We start from the raw sequence: 18,986 nt of genomic DNA, 5'->3' as shown, positions 1-18,986 counted from the left end.
AAGATTATGCCCAAGTATTTCGTTTCATGAACCTCATGAATGGGTTCATGGTCTAAATGAACCTCAAAGATGCTGTCAGGGGACCTCTGGTTGACAGAAAAACACATTGAGAAAGTTTTCTAAGTTAAATGGGACAGCTGAAGCCATCTTGAGACGTTATGTAAAGCCTGTGTTAACTGCTGCCCAGCCAGTGCAGTTGTTTTGCTGACACATAGATAACTGTGTCATCAGCATAAAGCTGGCAATTTACACCCTGACAGCAATCTGGGAGATCATTTATATACAGTGAAAACAATAATGGTCCTAGAACTGACCCTTGAGGCACTCCCAAGTCATTAGGACTTAGGTTGGATTTAACAGTTCCTACTTTCACACATTGTTCTCTACCCTCCAGGTAGGACTTAAACCATAACAGAGCTTCAGCTGAAAATTGAAATTGCTGTAATTTCTGCAATAAGATACAATGGTCCACTGTGTCGAAAGCCTTCTTCAGATCTAAAAACACAGCGCCTACGACATTCCCTTTATCCAGTGAACCTTTGATCTGTTCCAACAAGAAACAGTTGGCGGTTTCTGTGCTGTGCTTTTGTCTGAACCCAAACTGCTGGGGGTGCAACAATTGGTTATTTTCAAGATGTTCTATTAATTGCTCCGCCACAATTTTTTCCAACACTTTGGAAACGACAGGGAGAATGGAAATAGGCCTGTAATTGCAGGCTTGGTCTTTGTCGCCTGACTAAATTGGAGTGATTACAGCAATCTTCCAGCTCTGTGGGAAAGTATTTGTTTGTATTGACAAGTTTACAAGGTAAGTAATGGGGTCGAGTAAACTGCTTAGATGTTTTTTTAATTAGATCTACATTAAGATTATGTATGTCTCTTGATGTAGAATTTTTCATATTGACAATAATTTTCCTTACTTTGTCGTGCGAAACTTCTCTGATTTTTAAAAGATCTGTACTGCTAAGCTGAACTTTGTTTTCAAAAGGTAATTTGCCCTTGAAAGGTTTAGCTAGATCGTAAACTGATTCAACAAAAAATTTGTTGAACTCGTTAGCAATTAACTGGTTGTCATTAACATAATTATTATCAATTTTAAGGCAATCTGTCATTTGATGGTTTATCCTATTAGAACTTGTCAATTTGTTTATATGTTGCCATAGATTGGAGCTGCTTCCATTTGCTTCTTCTATCATTTTTATAAAATATTTTGTTTTTGCTTTGCGCAGCTCACTTGTGACTTTGTTCCTAAGACCAGTGAAAATTAGATGGTCAGTATTATTCCTAGATTTTAAGAACTTTTTAAGTGAAAGGTCACGATTTTTAGCCATTAGCCAAATGTCTTTGTTGAACCATGGAAGAGAATACTTTCTTGGTTTTCTTATCCAGGTTTTTGTATACTTATTTATTACATCATTTAGTTTAGTGACAAATTTGGATGCACTCAAATTTAAATCAGTCTCAGCAGTAATACTATTCCAATTAATTTGGTTTAATTCATTTTCAAAGGAGTTTATTTTTGCTTTAGGAATTCCTATTGTTTTCATTTTGTTCTCTGCTTTATTATGATTAATGAAACGCTTTTTAGTTGACTTTCTGACAATTAATGTCATGTTATGATCGGTAAGCCCTGTGATCAGGTTATAAGTTTTAGTTATTCTTTCTGGTCTATTTACAAAAATCAAATCAATCAATGTTTCGCTATGTCTGGTAATTCTAGTAGGTTTGTAAATTATTTGCTTATATTTGAACTTATCCATCAAAGATTTCAACTTTATTCTGCTGTTGTTTTTCTCCTGCCAGTTTATATTGAAATCACCCATAATTATACATTCAGTGCAATTGTCAATATTCAATAGAAGACTCTTAAAATCATCATCGAAATTTGCTCCATGTGAAGGTGAATTGTAAATGACGATTAATTTGAATTTCATTGTTGGAAACAAAATTACATTTAGCCCCAAGCATTCCAGTTTCATATCAATGTTAACTTTCTCACACTTAAATGTTTCTTTAATGTATAATAGCACACCCCCACCCCTTCCTTGGACCCTATCTCTCCTGTAACACTTAAAACCAGGTATGTTGATTAGGTCTGTAGGAGTGGATGGATTTAGCCAACTTTCAGTCACACACAAGTAATCCAGGTTAGAGTCAGTTAACAGTCTATTAATTTGATCTATTTTTGGTAAAATACTCCTTATATTAATATGTCCTCCCAAAATCCCCTTTGGTTTTGTTTGGGGATTCCAAATAATCTGGGCATGATTTACAGTTTGGAAGATCTTCATCTCTTTCTGCTTGAGCGCTGCCCGATTTGGATTTTTGGACCTTATGAGTTGCCGTCGTTGTTTCCATTCGGCATCTATTGTAATGCGTGCGCCGTGTAGATCAAAACTCACCGCACTGTCCGAATCCTGGCCACAGACACCGGTGCTCTGAGACCCCGCCGCCAGACCCGGACGGCACTCCCCAACGCTCCGGTCCCCACCGCAACCAAGGCCCCACGTCCGCTGCAGCCCCAGCAAGGCAGCGCCAGCAACTGCCCCATCCATCCCGCCGACGGACGCACCCAGATGTCCAGATGCCCCAACGGACTCAGCAACAGGAAAAAGCACGTTAACTGCAGCCTCCACTTGTGAGACATGATGACCCATCTCACCCACATTTTTTTTAGTCAGAGAGAGTACATTTGTTACAATAACTTCCGGAAGTAAATCGTTAGCTTGGTACTGCTGTTCAAGGATGTGTTGGGGTACATCAAATTTACGTTGAGGCCCGGGATTTAGGTGTACATCTCCTGACAAAAGTAGCAACAACATTAGAGTTTTAATTACTCTTGGAGGAGCATGCTTCTGTTTGCTCATGCAGTTGCGTTGGTTCAGTCTTTTGGATGCCTGTGCTTCATTGGCAGCAAAGGTGTGGGAGAAGATGGTAGCATAGCCAAAACCAAAAAAATATAGTTTGGCTTTCTCACCCCGATTGCCAAATGGATCTTGATCAGCAGCAGCACGGTTAGTATTTTCGCCCGCTTTTGTTGGTACATCACATATGAACAGTACAGACATGAGCGCCAGAACGCAACAGGTAGCTAAGACTGCAATATGGTAGTTATCGTACTCATGTTTGCAGTTTCTCTTTTGTTTGAGAAAGAATTGTAGATATCATATAAAGCGTTATGCTTTATATTTTATAATATTATAAAATAAACTAATAATATATTATATAAATATAAAATCAACTACAGAATTAAATAATACACAAAGAGTCATAGGAGTATTAAAAGCTTTATTTCAAGAGTTCAACAAAAAGGTTTCTTTTGTGAATTGTATTATTGCTGTTTTTTTCTGTTTTTTATTTTTTGCTGTCATTTTGGGGTGGTTGTTTTTTTTTTTCGCCCAACGAAACAATTTGATACAAGAAATACAAAAGAGAAATTACTTGCCTTTTCAATTATAAATCTGTCTCCTGTCATCATTTCCCTTGTCTTGCTGCAACGGCTCAAGAGCGAACATAGTCTTCTGATCTGGTCCAAACTATTAGAAAGTGGTTTATGCATATTGTAGGTTACGTGTGCTACACCTGTTGCACCTCTAGAAGAAATGAGTGTAACGTATTATTAACCTTTATATTAATCTTTTCAAATCATTTGCACACTTCACGATGAATGCGGCTAAAGTTTACACCACAAATGTATTTAGTTACCTCTTGTAGTACATTTGAACCCATCTTTCATACACTTTTAAATAATCAGACATAGAAAAGACTTGTGTATTTCAAATATAAAGTATACAAAATGTATTTATAATTTATTGCCTACAACATTGAATACATTTTGTATACAGGTGCTGGTCATATAATTAGAATATCATCAAAAAGTTGATTTATTTCACTAATTCCTTTCAAAAAGTGAAACTTGTATATTATATTCATTCATTACACACACACACACTGATATATTTCAAATGTTTATTTCTTTTAATTTTAATGATTATAACTCACAACTAAGGAAAATCCCAAATTCAGTATCTCAGAAAATTGTATTGGTCTTAAGTAATATTCCACAGAAAGGATTTTTAGAAATCTTGGCCAACTGAAAAGTATGAACATGAAAAGTATGAGCATGTACAGCACTCAATACTTAGTTGGGACTCCTTTTGCCTGAATTACTGCAGCAATGCGGCGTGGCATGGAGTCGATCAGTCTGTGGCACTGCTCAGGTGTTATGAGAGCTCAGGTTGCTCTGATAGTGGCCTTCAGCTCTTCTGCATTGTTGGGTCTGGCATATCACATCTTCCTCTTCACAATACCCCATAGATTTTCTATGGGGTTAAGGTCAGGTGAGTTTGCTGGCCAATTAAGAACAGGGATACCATGGTCCTTAAACCAGGTACTGGTAGCTTTGACACTGTGTGCAGGTGCCAAGTCCTGTTGGAAAATGAAATCTGCATCTCCATAAAGTTGGTCAGCAGCAGGAAGCATGAAGTGCTCTAAAACTTCCTGGTATATGGCTGCGTTGGCCTTGGACCTCAGAAAATTTTACACTGGACCTCAAGCAACGTGGATTGTGTGCCTCTCCTCTCTTACTCCAGACTCTGGGACCCTGATTTCCAAAGGAAATGCAAAATTTACTTTCATCAGAGAACATGACGTTTGTCACGAATGTGGCTCCCTCGGTTCCTCCTCCGGACCATCGGAGGGAGCCATCTCCGGAATACTGAACAGTTACTATTCGGACTACATTTCCCATGGGCCCTCATTCCTGGGACTGATTACGCACACACCTGCAACACATCACATCCACACTATTTAAGACACACACACACACACATACACCGCGAAGTCTTGATTTGCCGAGGTGATCATTACTGAGCGTTTTTCTGTGGACTGCTATCTGTTATCGTCTGGACTGTTTATCTCTTGTGACCCATCGCCGCCTGCCCTGATTCCTGCCTGTTTCCTGGACTGTGTTTGTATTGCCGCCTGCCCTGATCTCTGCCTGTCCCTTGACTCTGCTTGTCTGCCGCCTGCCACGACCATTGCCTGTTCCTGTTTCTGCCTCTGCCTTTGCCCTGTTCTGCTTTGTTGATTTTTCTAAATAAACGCTGCAAATGGATCCACACTCTGCCGACTCATCATTACAGAAGACTTCGCCGCACAGCGATCCAGCAGCTCTCCAGCAGATATCATCTGAACTATCTGCCCAGGCCAACCAGCTGGCGGTGCATCAACACCAACTCACCCGCCTAACCTCCCTTACCGAAGAGCTGGTGAAGACGCTACAGGGCCTCCAATTCAGTCCCGCCGCGGCCGCCATGGCGCCGTCCTCTGCTGCCGCCACTCCAGCCTTCGCGGCCTCTCCGGCAGTCAACCCACGCCTCGCACTCCCGGAGAAATTCGACGGTAATCCTGCCAGATGCAAGGGATTCCTCCTACAATGCTCCTTGTTCATCAACCAGCAGCCGTCTCTGTATCCCACCGAGTCCAGTCGGATAGCGTTTGTCTGTTCCCTGCTTTCTGGGAAAGCCTTGGATTGGGCCACCGCGGTGTGGCAGGATGGCGGATCCACATTCCCCACGTTCCAGGATTTCCTACGGAGCTTTAAAGAAGTCTTCGAACACCCCGAAGGAGGCAAGAGTGCGGGCGATCAACTACTCGCCCTCAGCCAAGGTAAACAAACAGCCGCCGAGTATGCACTGAACTTCCGCACGTTAGCCGCACAAACTAACTGGGTTGAAGACACTTTAAAACTGCTTTTCCGAAGGGGTCTGACACTAGAGTTACAAGCCGAGCTCGCTTGCCGAGATGAAGGAAGCTCGCTCAACACGTTCATTGAACTCGCCATTCATATAGACAATCTGCTACGAACCCGACGCCCGAACCGCTTCTCTACCCCCGTCAGTCCCGCTCCAGAGCCCATGCAACTCGGTTACACTCCCCTGCAACCCGAGGAGAGAGAGAGGAGACGGCAGCTTCACCTCTGTCTCTACTGCGGCCAGGCCGGCCACATTAAGATTAACTGCCCTGTACGGCCCCAAGCCTCCGGTTCCAAAGCGGTGAGTTCCATGCATCAGTCCAACCATCCTGCTAGCTGTTTTAAAATTCCCATTCAAATTACTGTTAATGACAGACACATACTCACTGATGCCCTGCTAGATTCTGGAGCTGCTGGGAATTTTATATCAGAGTCATTCATTAAAGAACATGGTATCCCTCTAACGGACTGTAATTCCCTGTTGACAGTGGAGGCGCTAGATGGGAAGCCCATCGGCGGAGGAAGAGTGGTTCACATCTCCGCCGAAGTGTTGCTGCAAATAGGAGCCCTTCACCACGAACAAATCCGATTTTATGTCATCCACTCGCCCAGCAACCCTGTAATCCTTGGTTTACCCTGGCTCAGAATGCATAACCCTCATGTTTCCTGGAAGGATTGTCAAATTCTACAGTGGGACGCAAACTGTCAAAAAAACTGTCTCAAACCAGTAACCCCGCTACCCATTCAAATTACTTCACTCCACGGCACAGACACTGAGAAACCCAACATTCCCGAGGAGTACGCCGATCTGGCCGTGGTTTTTAGTAAGAACAAATCCACTGAGCTACCTCCACATCGCCCTAGTGACTGCGCTATAGACCTGCTGCCTGGCACCACGCCCCCCAAGGGCAGGATCTTTCCCCTATCACAACCCGAATCAGCAGCTATGAAAGCTTACATCGAGGAGGAGCTGGAGAAAGGATTTATCCGGCCATCCACCTCACCAGCCGCCTCAGGGTTCTTCTTTGTCAAAAAAAAGGATGGTGGTTTAAGACCCTGTATCGATTACCGAGGATTAAATGATATCACAGTCAAGTTCCGGTACCCTCTGCCTCTGGTTCCTCCAGCCCTTGAACAACTTCGTCAGGCGGCTTACTTCACCAAACTGGACCTTCGCTGCGCCTATAACCTGATTCGTATTCGTGAAGGAGACGAATGGAAAACCGCATTCTCCACCGCCACTGGTCACTATGAGACTCTTGTCATGCCGTTCGGGCTGTCCAACAGTCCCTCCGTCTTCCAGTCATTCATGAACGACATCTTCCGAGATATGCTCAACCGCTGGGTCATCATCTACATAGACGATATCCTGATTTATTCCAATTCCTACGAGGAACATGTCCAACACGTGCGGGTGGTCCTCCAAAGGTTAATCCAGCATCAACTTTACGCCAAGGCAGAGAAATGCGAATTTCATCGAACCTCCACAACCTTCCTGGGCTACGTGATCAGCCGAGAGGGCGTGGCGATGGATGACAACAAAGTTAAAGCGGTTCTGGAATGGCCGCAGCCTCGCACATTGAAGGAGCTACAACGGTTCTTGGGGTTCGCCAACTTCTACAGGCGGTTCATACGAAACTTCAGCAGCGTTGCAGCCCCACTTACGTCTATGACCAAACGACAGTCCTCCCGCCTAGCCTGGTCCCCCGAGGCAGTACAGGCCTTCCAAGAATTAAAAGAACGGTTCACCTCAGCTCCCATTCTCCACCATCCTGACCCCGAACTCCCTTTCATCGTAGAAGTGGATGCATCCAGCACGGGCATAGGGGCCGTGCTCTCCCAACGGCAAGGTGACCCCGGGAAAACATACCCCTGTGCATTCTTCTCACGGAAAATGTCGGCAGCTGAACGTAATTACGACGTGGGCAACCGAGAACTGCTAGCCATGAAGGCGGCTCTGGAGGAGTGGCGACATTGGCTGGAGGGGGCTAAACATCCATTTACCATTCTCACGGACCACAAGAATCTGGAATACCTACGCTCCGCCAAACGTCTCAACCCACGACAAGCTAGGTGGGCTTTGTTCTTTACGCGGTTCCAATTCGTGGTGACATACAGACCAGGCTCAAAAAACACCAAGGCGGACGCGTTGTCTCGGCAACATGAGGAGGTGGAACGGACAGAGTGCGCAGACAACATTATTCCTCACACCTTACTTGTCGCTCCAGTTCAGTGGGATATCATTACAGAGATTAATCAGGCCAACGAACAGACCGCACCCCCTTCGACATGCCCGCCAGACCGCACATATGTCCCCGACCAGTTTCGCGACAGGCTGATTCATCATGTACATGACTTCCCTAGTTCCGGCCATCCGGGCATTACAGCCACTTTCAAGCTCCTGCAAAACCGGTTCTGGTGGGATTCCATGCTGGCCGACACCACTCACTTCATCTCCAATTGCTCCCCCTGTCAGACTACCAAAGCCTCGCACCAAGCACCAGCGGGTTTGCTACAACCGTTGCCCATTCCTCAACGCCCATGGTCTCACATAGCCGTTGATTTCGTCACCGATCTCCCAGCGTCTCAGGGCCACACTACCATCCTCACAGTCATTGACCGCTTTTCTAAAGCATGCAGACTCATTCCTCTGGCCAAGTTACCCACAGCACTTGAAACAGCTGAGATGCTTTGCAATTATGTGTTTCGATTCTATGGACTACCCGAGGATATTGTGTCAGACAGGGGACCCCAGTTTACTTCTCGTGTGTGGTCTTCTTTCTTCAAGAACCTCAATGTCAACGTGAGCCTCACCTCTGGGTACCATCCAGAATCCAATGGCCAAACTGAGCGCATGAACCAAGAATTAACTAGATTCCTACGCACTTACTGTCATCGCAACCAGAGTGACTGGAGCCGTTACCTGCTCTGGGCGGAGTACGCCCAAAACTCTCTGCAAAAACCTGCCACTGGCATCACACCCTTTCAATGTATCTTGGGCTTTCAACCTCCGTTATTCCCCTGGTCAGGAGAACCATCCAGCCTACCGTCTGTCAATGAGTGGATGCAAAGAAGCGAGGAGACCTGGGACCAAGCTCACCATCACCTCCAGCGTGCTGTAAGAAGACAGGAGATACAGGCTAACCGACGACGTCGTCCCAATCCTCAATACACTGTGGGACAATGGGTATGGCTGTCCACTAGAGACCTCCGGCTAAGACTTCCATGCAGAAAACTCAGTCCCAGGTTTGTCGGGCCCTTTCAAATTATTAAACAAATAACTCCAGTGTCATATCGTTTAGATTTGCCTACTAATTACCGTGTGTCTCCTACTTTTCATGTTTCGCTGTTGAAACCCTCCGGGGGCCCGGGGGAGGAGCCAGGGGGAGCCGAAGCCCGCAACCCCCCACCCTTGATGGTCGAGGGCGAGGAAGCTTATCGCGTACGAGAGCTGATCGATTCCAGGCGCCGGGGTAGGAGACTGCAGTACCTGGTCGATTGGGAGGGGTTTGGCCCGGAAGAGCGATCCTGGGTCAATACGGATGATATCCTGGACCCGTCACTCATAGAGGAGTTTCATAGGACGCACCCGGAGAGACCGGCCCCGCGACCACGCGGTAGACCCCGGCGCCCGCGCCCTCGCGTCTGGAGCCGCTCACAGGGGGGGGGCTCTGTCACGAATGTGGCTCCCTCGGTTCCTCCTCCGGACCATCGGAGGGAGCCATCTCCGGAATACTGAACAGTTACTATTCGGACTACATTTCCCATGGGCCCTCATTCCTGGGACTGATTACGCACACACCTGCAACACATCACATCCACACTATTTAAGACACACACACACACACATACACCGCGAAGTCTTGATTTGCCGAGGTGATCATTACTGAGCGTTTTTCTGTGGACTGCTATCTGTTATCGTCTGGACTGTTTATCTCTTGTGACCCATCGCCGCCTGCCCTGATTCCTGCCTGTTTCCTGGACTGTGTTTGTATTGCCGCCTGCCCTGATCTCTGCCTGTCCCTTGACTCTGCTTGTCTGCCGCCTGCCACGACCATTGCCTGTTCCTGTTTCTGCCTCTGCCTTTGCCCTGTTCTGCTTTGTTGATTTTTCTAAATAAACGCTGCAAATGGATCCACACTCTGCCGACTCATCATTACAATTAACTAGCACAGTCCAGCTATGTCTGACGCTTTGTGTTTATGGCTTGAAAGGAATACAGCTGAAACCAGAACTTGCTCAAACATGACTCCCGGTTCTTTTAACCCCCACATGAACGGTTTTTTCAGTTCTAGGGTGCTTATCCCTATTGCTCGTTCACTTTTTTTTCTACCACATCTTTTCCTTCCCTTCGCCTCTCTATTAATGTGCTTGGACACAGAGCTCTGAACAGCCAGCCTCTTTTGCAATGACCTTTTGTTTATTTTGTTTATTTAGATCCCCATTAGCTACTACATTAAGCAGTAGCTATTCTTCCTGGGGTCTTAACATTTTTATCAAAAATATTAACATCAAGGCAGTACAATGAGGACAAAATACAGAAGTGCACACAACATGTTCTCAATCGTATAACAACACACACACACACACATAACTCAACATAACACATATACACTAAACATAACGACATAATAACATAAGCTCTTCCAAATCCGAAATATTACCACTTTCATAATATAATATAGTATACAAATCACATCTCAATTGCCATAGCTCATTATACAGTCATTATTAATTACATAATTACAATTAGTCCAAAGTAAATAAATACAGTCTCAGTCTTTTGGAAAAGCTAACATTGTGACACTCAGAAACCAAAAACACTGGGAGCGAATTCCATGCCACCATTGCTCTAAAACACGATGTTCTTTGCAGTTGACTTGTTCTACAAACAGGTAACAAGAAACGCATTTCACTTGATTGACGAGTGGAATGAGTATGAACGTCACTGAAGAAAGTCAGTCTATTATAAATAATTTCAGGAGCTTTTATAATAATTATATTTTTTAAGAATTTAATAAGAGAATAATTAATTCTACTTCTTACCTGAAGCCATGCTAACTGATTGTGCATGTCCCTAATACTTGTTCTAAAAGAACAGTTTAGGACAAGCCGAGACACTTTATTTTGTGCAATCTGTAATCTGTTTAAATTATTCTCTGTAGTTGCAGCCCAAATGATGGAACAATAGTCCAGATGACACAAAACTACTGATTCCACCAAAGTTTTCCGTATGCAAATCGGTATGCATTTCCTACAGTGGCGAACAACAGCCATACTCCTGCCCATTTTATTCAATATTAATTTTATCTGAGCGTTCCAGGTCAACCTGCTGTCCACAATCACACCTTTTGTGTCTTGCCCTCCTTGTGCAAGGTGTCAATGGTCGTCTTTTGGACAACTGTCAAGTCAGCAGTCTTCCCCATGATTGTGTAGCCTACAGAACTAGACTGAGAGACCATTTAAAGGCCTTTGCAGGTGTTAATTAGCTGATTAGAGTGTGGCACCAGGTGTCTTCAATGTTGAACCTTTTCACAATATTCTAATTTTCTGAGATACTGAATTTGGGATTTTCCTTAGTTGTCAGTTATAATCATCAAAATTGATATATTTCAAATGTTTATTTCTTTTAGTCTGTGTGTAATGAATATCTTAATCAATATACTTATTGAATGGAATTAGTAAAATCAACTTTTGATGATATTCTAATTATATGACCAGCACCTGTATATTATTATATTTTAAATAATTCTTAAGTGTATTTTCTATATCTGATGAGTACATTTAAAAGTATATGAAAAATGGGTTGAAGTGTACTACAAGAGGTAACTAAATACATTTGTTTTAAATACAGAGGTAGTATGTTAAAAGCACATTTTAGTAAAAGCACATTTTTCAAATTCATGTTGTCAAAATAATACACTTGAGTACACTTAGATATTCTTAAGATTATCTTAAGAAGTACTAAAGAAGTGCTTTTAGTACATTAAGTACCAGATAAGTGCACTAAAATAGAGCATTTTAAGTACATTATGGAAGTGTACTAAAATAAAGTGTATTTTACTGCACTTTTTTTCACCTGGTAACACTGCACGTAACCTACACACATGGAAATAATTAAAGGACATATATTTATCTAATTGAATCGCAGCCTTTCTGAACTCTCAATGACACTATGTTTTCAAAGTATATAAAGGTGCCAAAGAACGTGTTTTCAAAAGATGTAATATAAGTCTTAGGTGTACCCTGAATGTGTCTGAAGTTTCAGCTCAAAATACCCCATAGTTTTAACTGCCTATTTTGGGGCATCATTATAAACTCGCCGATTCAGGCTGCTGCCCCTTTAATTGCTTGTGCTCTCCACCCCCCGAGCTCGCAACTCTATAATACATTGTATAAACAAAGTTCACACAGCTAATATAACCCTCAAAATGGATCTTTACAAAGTGTTTGTCATGCAACATGTCTAATCACGTAAGTATGGTATTTACTTTGATGTTTATATTTGATTCTGAATGAGTTTGATGGTGCTCTGTGGCTAAAGCTAACATTACACACTACTGGAGAGATTTATAAAGAATGAAGTTGTTTATGAATTATACAGACTGCAAGTGTTTAATACAGAAAATAACGACATGACTCTGATCTCTGTGAATACAGTTAGAAACGATGGTAACTTTAACCACATTTAACAATACATTAGCAACATGCTAACGAAACATTTAGAAAGACAATTTACAAATATCACTAAAAATATCATGATATCATTGATCATGTCAGTTATTATTGCTCTATCTGCCATTTTCCGCTATTGTTCTTGCTTGCTTACCTGCATGAAGTCTGTTGATTCGGCTGTGCAGTTCCAGACATTAATACTGGCTTGTGTAATGCCTTGAACATGAGCTGGCATATGCAAATATTGGGGGTGTACATATTAATGATCCCGACTGTTACGTAACAGTCGGTGTTATGTTGAGATTCGCCTGTTTTTCGGAGGTCTTTTAAACAAATGTGATTTATATAAGAAAGAGGAAACAATGGTGTTTGAGACTCACTGTCTGACATTTCCATGTACTGAACTCTTGTTATTCAACTATGCCAAGGTAAATTCAATTTTTGATTCTAGGGCACCTTTAAATATCGTGCAGCCTACAAAACGGTCCAATAATAAGGTTCATGGATTCTCTTCCGTAGATATGCACCACTTTGGTAAATTGCAATCAAGGATTTTTTTTTTTTTAAACAGAATACTACAATTTAATCAAGGAGTCATGACAGCCTTACATGTGATATTCGTCCTGTCTGTCTCAAGGCTGAAACTATTTATACAAAGTTACATGAATACAGCTTATGCAAATTCCAAACACACATTAGTCTTTATTAATACAGGTTCATGTTAATAATTCATCATGATTTTCATCTTAAATCATATGCTGAAGGTTCAGAATTATTGGAATCACATTTTGCAAAGCTCCTGTTTTAATGTTAGTAAGCAATAAAAGTGTTAAGTTATTCCCTTATGTAACGTGTTAATCTCATAGTACATCTTACCTAATAAACAATTCTTTATATCAATGATCTCATTCTGGGCACATGTAGGAGTAAATTGCAGTTCCCTTTCGATACTTCACTCGTACTGCGTATGGGGAAAGGTCTCCCTTTTTCCCCGCTGCTGAAGCCTTTTTCAATAACGCAGTGTAACTGCACCGTCATTGGTTCACTCATAGACAAGTTGTTGAACCAATGGCGGCGCGGCATAGCTGCGCGGCCTATGGCGACAAAGCGCGCGAATATTCCCGCCGAAATGGGCGGGGTATAGGGCTATATAAGCAGGCGTTTCGCCATAGGATTTCAGTGTTTTCTCCTTCAGCGACGACATCTACTTCTCTTCGCTGATCTCCGCCTGAAGCCGAAGAAGCTCGCCGCCTTCTGCTCTCGCCGCCGTCTGAAGAGGCTCCCGCAGCGGACTCGCCTGGACTCGCCGGTGGAAGAAAGCGCCGGCGCCCTCGCGGACTGCAGCTTCTAGCGCCGTCGCCGAGCCGCCGCCTCCCGCTTCCCGCTTCCGGCCGCTTCCTGTGCGTCCCCTGCCGCCATCCGGCGCGCCGCCTGAGAGCTTCATCCGCGGCTTAAACGCCGCTCTAAAAGAGCGATTTTCAGCGGTTTTCACCGCTCTAAGAGCTTCCGCGGCCCTCGCCGCTCTAAAAGAGCCACCCAATTGCCGTTTTCACGGCAGCGGCGTCTCACGATGCCCCGCCACTCATGTGGTACTTGCAGGGCCCCCCTGCACGACGACGATGGACACAGCGAGTGTGTCGCTTGCCTGGGCAAGCCCCACGCAGACGGCGCGCTCGCTGGAGACTCATGCCCGCACTGCGAGTGTATGAGTCTCGCTTCCCTGCGCTCGCGGGTCGCCTTCTTCACTGAGGGCGATCTCGCCGCTCGCGCCCTCCCGTCTCCTTCCTCCCGCGAGCCGGCGAGGAAAAGACAGCGGGGTAGAGCGACTCAGCGCCAGGAGTTGAGCGAGCTCACGCCGGCCCAGCCCCCGCGTGCCTCGCCCTCTCCTCCCAGGGAACTCTCTCCCGTTCTGTTCTCTCGCCCTGAGCAGCGTCCCTCCGCAGAAGCGAGTGACCTCGTCTCATTCGGGGAACAGACGACGAACAAGACGACTCCATGTCTCTTGCGGCTTCCGAAGCGGAAGGATGGGCTGGCGAGCCGGAAGACCCCGCTCCACCGCCTCCCTTGGAACCCATCGAGCATGGCCAGGGCATGGATGCCGAGCTCTTCCGCATCCTGTCTAGGGCCGTTGAAGAGCTGGACCTCGAGTGGGCCCCTCCAGAGGAGCCGTCTCGCAGCCGCCTGGACGAATGGTTTCTGCCAGGCCGCCGCCAAGCACCTCGCCAGCGTTCAGCGCCCTTCTTTCCTGAGGTCCACGAAGAGCTGACGAAGTCGTGGCGCGCTCCTTACTCTGCCCGCCTCCACACTACGCACCGCTCCGCCCTCACCGCCGTCGACGGCGCCGAGGAGAAGGGATACGAGCACTTGCCACCCCTAGATGAAGCGGTGGCTGCTCACCTCTGTCCTCCCGCGGCTGTGGGTTGGAAGACGAAGAGGGCCCTTCCTTCCAAGCCCTGTCGGACCACCTCTACTCTGGCTGGACGGGCTTACACCTCGGCGGGCCAAGCTGCCTCTGCGCTCCACACCATGGCCATATTTCAAGTATTCCAGGCCAAACTCCTCCGCTCTCTGGATGAGTCTGGAATCGACGCGCCAGCCTTCAAAGATCTCCGCAGCGCCACGGATCTTGCCCTGCGAGCTACGAAGGCTACGGCCCAGGCCATCGGTCGTTCCATGGCCAGCCTGGTCGTGTTGGAGCGCCACCTGTGGCTCAACCTAACGGAGATCAAAGACCTAGACAAGACGGCCTTCTTAGACGCCCCGGTCTCGCCTTCTGGTCTCTTCGGGCCTGCAGTGGATGGCTTCACTGAGCGCTTTACTGCCGCGCAGAAATCGTCTCAGGCTATGAGGCATTTCTTGCCTAAGCGCTCCAGCTCCGCTTCTGCGTCTAGCCGCCCCAGGACTGCGCCGGCTCAGCAGAACAAACCAGCCCCACCTGCAAAACAGGCAGCGCCGCCCCAGGAGCATCGCCAGCGCTCGCGCCCTGCGAAGCGCCCTCCCTTCCCGAGGCGCCAGGGACCCCGGCCCAGGATTGTGCTGGACCCGGTGCCTCCGAAGTCGTCCTGATTCGTCGGACAGGAAGAGGATGGGGGACCGTCCCGTTATGACCGGACCACCCCAAAAGCTCCCACGAGTAATTTCCCCTCCGCCTCGTTTATTTCCGGGCGTGGGAAACAAACTCCAAGTGACAGCTGGGCCCACACCTGTTGCGCCCACTCCAAACGCCGTTTTCACGGCGAACAAATTTTTACCTCATCACAAAAAGAGCAAATTTCCTCTTCCACCCCTCGCGGTGTACGACCCTCTCAACGACGGTCTGTCACCCAACATTATTCAACCCCTAGCCACTCGGGCCGAGGCCTGGCAGGCCATCCCCGGTGTGTCAGAATGGGTCATGGGGATCGTAAACCAGGGCTACTCGCTCCAGTTTGCACGACGGCCCCCCCGCTTCGCTGGGGTGCTTCAAACATCGGTCAATCCGGACGACGCTCATGTCCTCCGGGCCGAAGTCATGTCGTTGCTGGAAAAAGGAGCTGTGGAAATGGTTCCTCCGTCAGAGAGCGAGACAGGCTTTTACAGCCGCTACTTTCTGGTCCCCAAAAAGGATGGCGGTCTCAGACCCATCCTAGACCTCAGGCTTTTGAATCACTCCCTCATGAGACGGAAGTTCAAAATGCTGACGCTGAAGCAGATCCTCGCGCACATTTGCCCCGAGGACTGGTTCTGCTCGCTGGACCTGAAGGATGCGTATTTTCACATCCAGATAGCCCCCCGTCACAGACGATTCTTGAGATTCGCATACGAAGGGGTGGCATACCAATATACGGTCCTGCCCTTCGGGCTGTCTCTGGCTCCCCGCACTTTCACCAAGTGCATGGACGCGGCGCTTTCCCCTCTGAGACAGATGGGAATCCGGGTTCTGAATTATCTCGACGACTGGCTCATCTTAGCCCGTTCGCGAGACGAGCTGGAACGCCACAGATCCGTGCTCCTCAGCCATCTACAATGCCTGGGTCTCAGGGTCAACTTAGCCAAGAGCTCGCTATGCCCCACTCAACGAATCTCGTTTCTGGGAGCAGTTTTCGACTCGGTCCGTATGACGGCAGTAGTCTCGCCAGAGCGCGCCCTGGCAATTCAGCAGCTCACGGCATCTGTCACGAACAAAGCCTATCTCCCTCTGAAGTTTTTCCAGAGGCTGCTAGGGCTGATGGCTTCCGCCTCCCCGGTGCTGCAGCTAGGCCTTCTTCGGATGCGGCCTCTTCAGTACTGGTTGAAGTTCCGGGTTCCTCCCAGCGCATGGCGGCACGGCCGCCTATGTCTCAAGGTCAATCGGGCCTGTCTTCTAGCCCTGAAACCTTGGATGGATCCAGTATGGTTCCAGCGCGGAGTCCCTTTACAGGCGGTCTCACGGAGGACGGTGCTCTCAACAGACGCCTCCAACTTGGGCTGGGGCGCTGTGTGCGAGGGCAGACCGGCCTTCGGCTCGTGGAGCCACGAGGAAAGCCATCTACACATCAACTGTCTAGAGATGCTAGCAGTGATGAAAGCCCTTCAGTTCTTTCAGGCTTACTTGACGGGACGTCATGTTCTAGTTCGGTCAGACAGTATGACGGTGGTGTCATACCTGAACCACCAAGGCGGTCTTTCGTCCAGCCGCTTATGCGCTCTGGCGAAACGTCTGCTGGAATGGGCTCTTCCGAGGCTTCAGTCGCTCAGAGCGACTCATGTTCCTGGCAGGAACAATCTGGGTGCGGACATGTTGTCACGGAGCAACATCCCCTCCGACGAGTGGATGCTCCACCCCCAAGTGGTCCTCACGATCTGGGAGTTCTTCGGGAAGGCAGAGGTAGACCTCTTCGCCTCAGAAGACAACTCTCATTGCCCAACATTTTTCTCGAAGGAAGTAGATGCTCTGGCCCACACATGGCCCAGCACGCTCCTTTATGCTTTCCCTCCGATCGCACTGATCCCCCAGGTCATCAGGCGTATCAGAGAAGACCAGCACAGAGTCCTTCTGGTGGCCCCGCTCTGGAGGAACCAGGTTTGGTCCTCAGAGCTATTCAGGCTCTCTCTAAGAGCCCCGTGGCCGATTCCCCTGAGACGGGACCTCCTCTCTCAGGCAAACAGAACAATTTGGCACCCACAGCCGCAGCTCTGGGCTCTGCACCTCTGGTCCCTCGATGGGAGCCGACTAGCCTCCCCGAGGACGTCCTAAATACCATTTCTCAGGCTAGAGCCCCGTCTACGAGGCGCCTCTACGACCAGAAGTGGTCAGTCTTTGTTGATTGGTGTTCAACACGCAACATAGACCCTGTGGAGAGTGACGTATCTTCCATACTGTCTTTCCTCCAAGAACGCTTGGAAATGGGGCGCTCCCCTTCCACGCTTAAGGTTTACGTAGCAGCCATTGCAGCGTTCCACGCTCCTATTGCTGGCCAATCAGTGGGACGAAACGGGCTTGTGATCCGTTTTTTGAGAGGTGCTAGGCGTTTGAATCCTCCTCGCCCTCTCACTATTCCCTCCTGGGACCTCTCGTTGGTCCTCAGGGCCTTGAAAGGAGCCCCATTTGAACCAATGGGTTCAGCCGACCTCAGGCCCCTAACGCTAAAAACCGCTCTGCTACTAGCACTAGCATCGGTAAAGCGTGTTGGCGATTTGCAGGCCCTCTCCGTGAACCCTGCATGCCTCGAATTCGGGCCTGGTGACTCTAAGGTCGTTCTGAAACCTAGGCATGGCTACGTCCCTAAAGTGCTCTCAACTCCGTTTAGAGCTCAGGTCATCTCGCTCTCTGCTCTTCCTCCCTCGGCGGACGAACCAGAGCTGCAGCTACTCTGCCCAGTCAGGGCATTGAGGACCTACATAGACCGATCACAGTCTTTCAGACAGTCGGATCAGCTCTTTGTTTGTTTTGGCGGCCGCACCAAAGGGTCTCCGGTCTCGAAACAACGCATTTCCCGTTGGATAGTGGATGCTATTAACCTGTGCTACTCCTCACTGGGCACTAATTGCCCCATAGGAGTCAGGGCCCACTCCACTAGAGGAATGGCTTCCTCGTGGGCTTGGTCCAACGGAGTTTCCATCCAAGACATCTGTGAGGCGGCCGGCTGGTCTTCGCCGTCCACCTTTGTCAGGTTCTATCACCTCGATGTCCCGACCTTACAAGCTCGGGTCCTGTCGGTGTGATTAGCGGCCTCCAACAAGTCCCGCTTCACGCCACCATAGGAAGTATCTTCCTTCAGTGTAACCATGGGTTCGGTTAGGCTTTGCCTCCGCTTGTCCTTTTGGCCCCCCTCTGGGTTGGCCAAATGCAAGCTATATCGTTCCCAGCCGTGGCACGGCGTGGTTGAATTCGTTCCCCATACGCAGTACGAGTGAAGTATCGAAAGGGAACGTACTCGGTTACTAACGTAACCTCGGTTCCCTGAGATACGGAACGAGTACTGCGTCACTTGCCGTGCCACGAGGCTGCGGCTCAGGGTCGTCGCTTCAGTCGATTGACACTGAAATCCTATGGCGAAACGCCTGCTTATATAGCCCTATACCCCGCCCATTTCGG

General features: G+C 47.5%; 1 pseudogene; it reads left to right on the top strand.

Annotated features, from left to right (window-relative positions):
- Positions 1 to 16,790: 16,790 nt before the first annotated feature.
- Positions 16,791 to 18,986, top strand: part of LOC125244451 — an 8,975-nt pseudogene continuing 6,779 nt past the window's right edge.

This window comes from Megalobrama amblycephala, linkage group LG14, assembly GCF_018812025.1.
Source record: "Megalobrama amblycephala isolate DHTTF-2021 linkage group LG14, ASM1881202v1, whole genome shotgun sequence".
Classification (NCBI taxonomy): domain Eukaryota; kingdom Metazoa; phylum Chordata; class Actinopteri; order Cypriniformes; family Xenocyprididae; genus Megalobrama; species Megalobrama amblycephala.
This window is presented reverse-complemented; position numbering and strand designations above follow the sequence as displayed.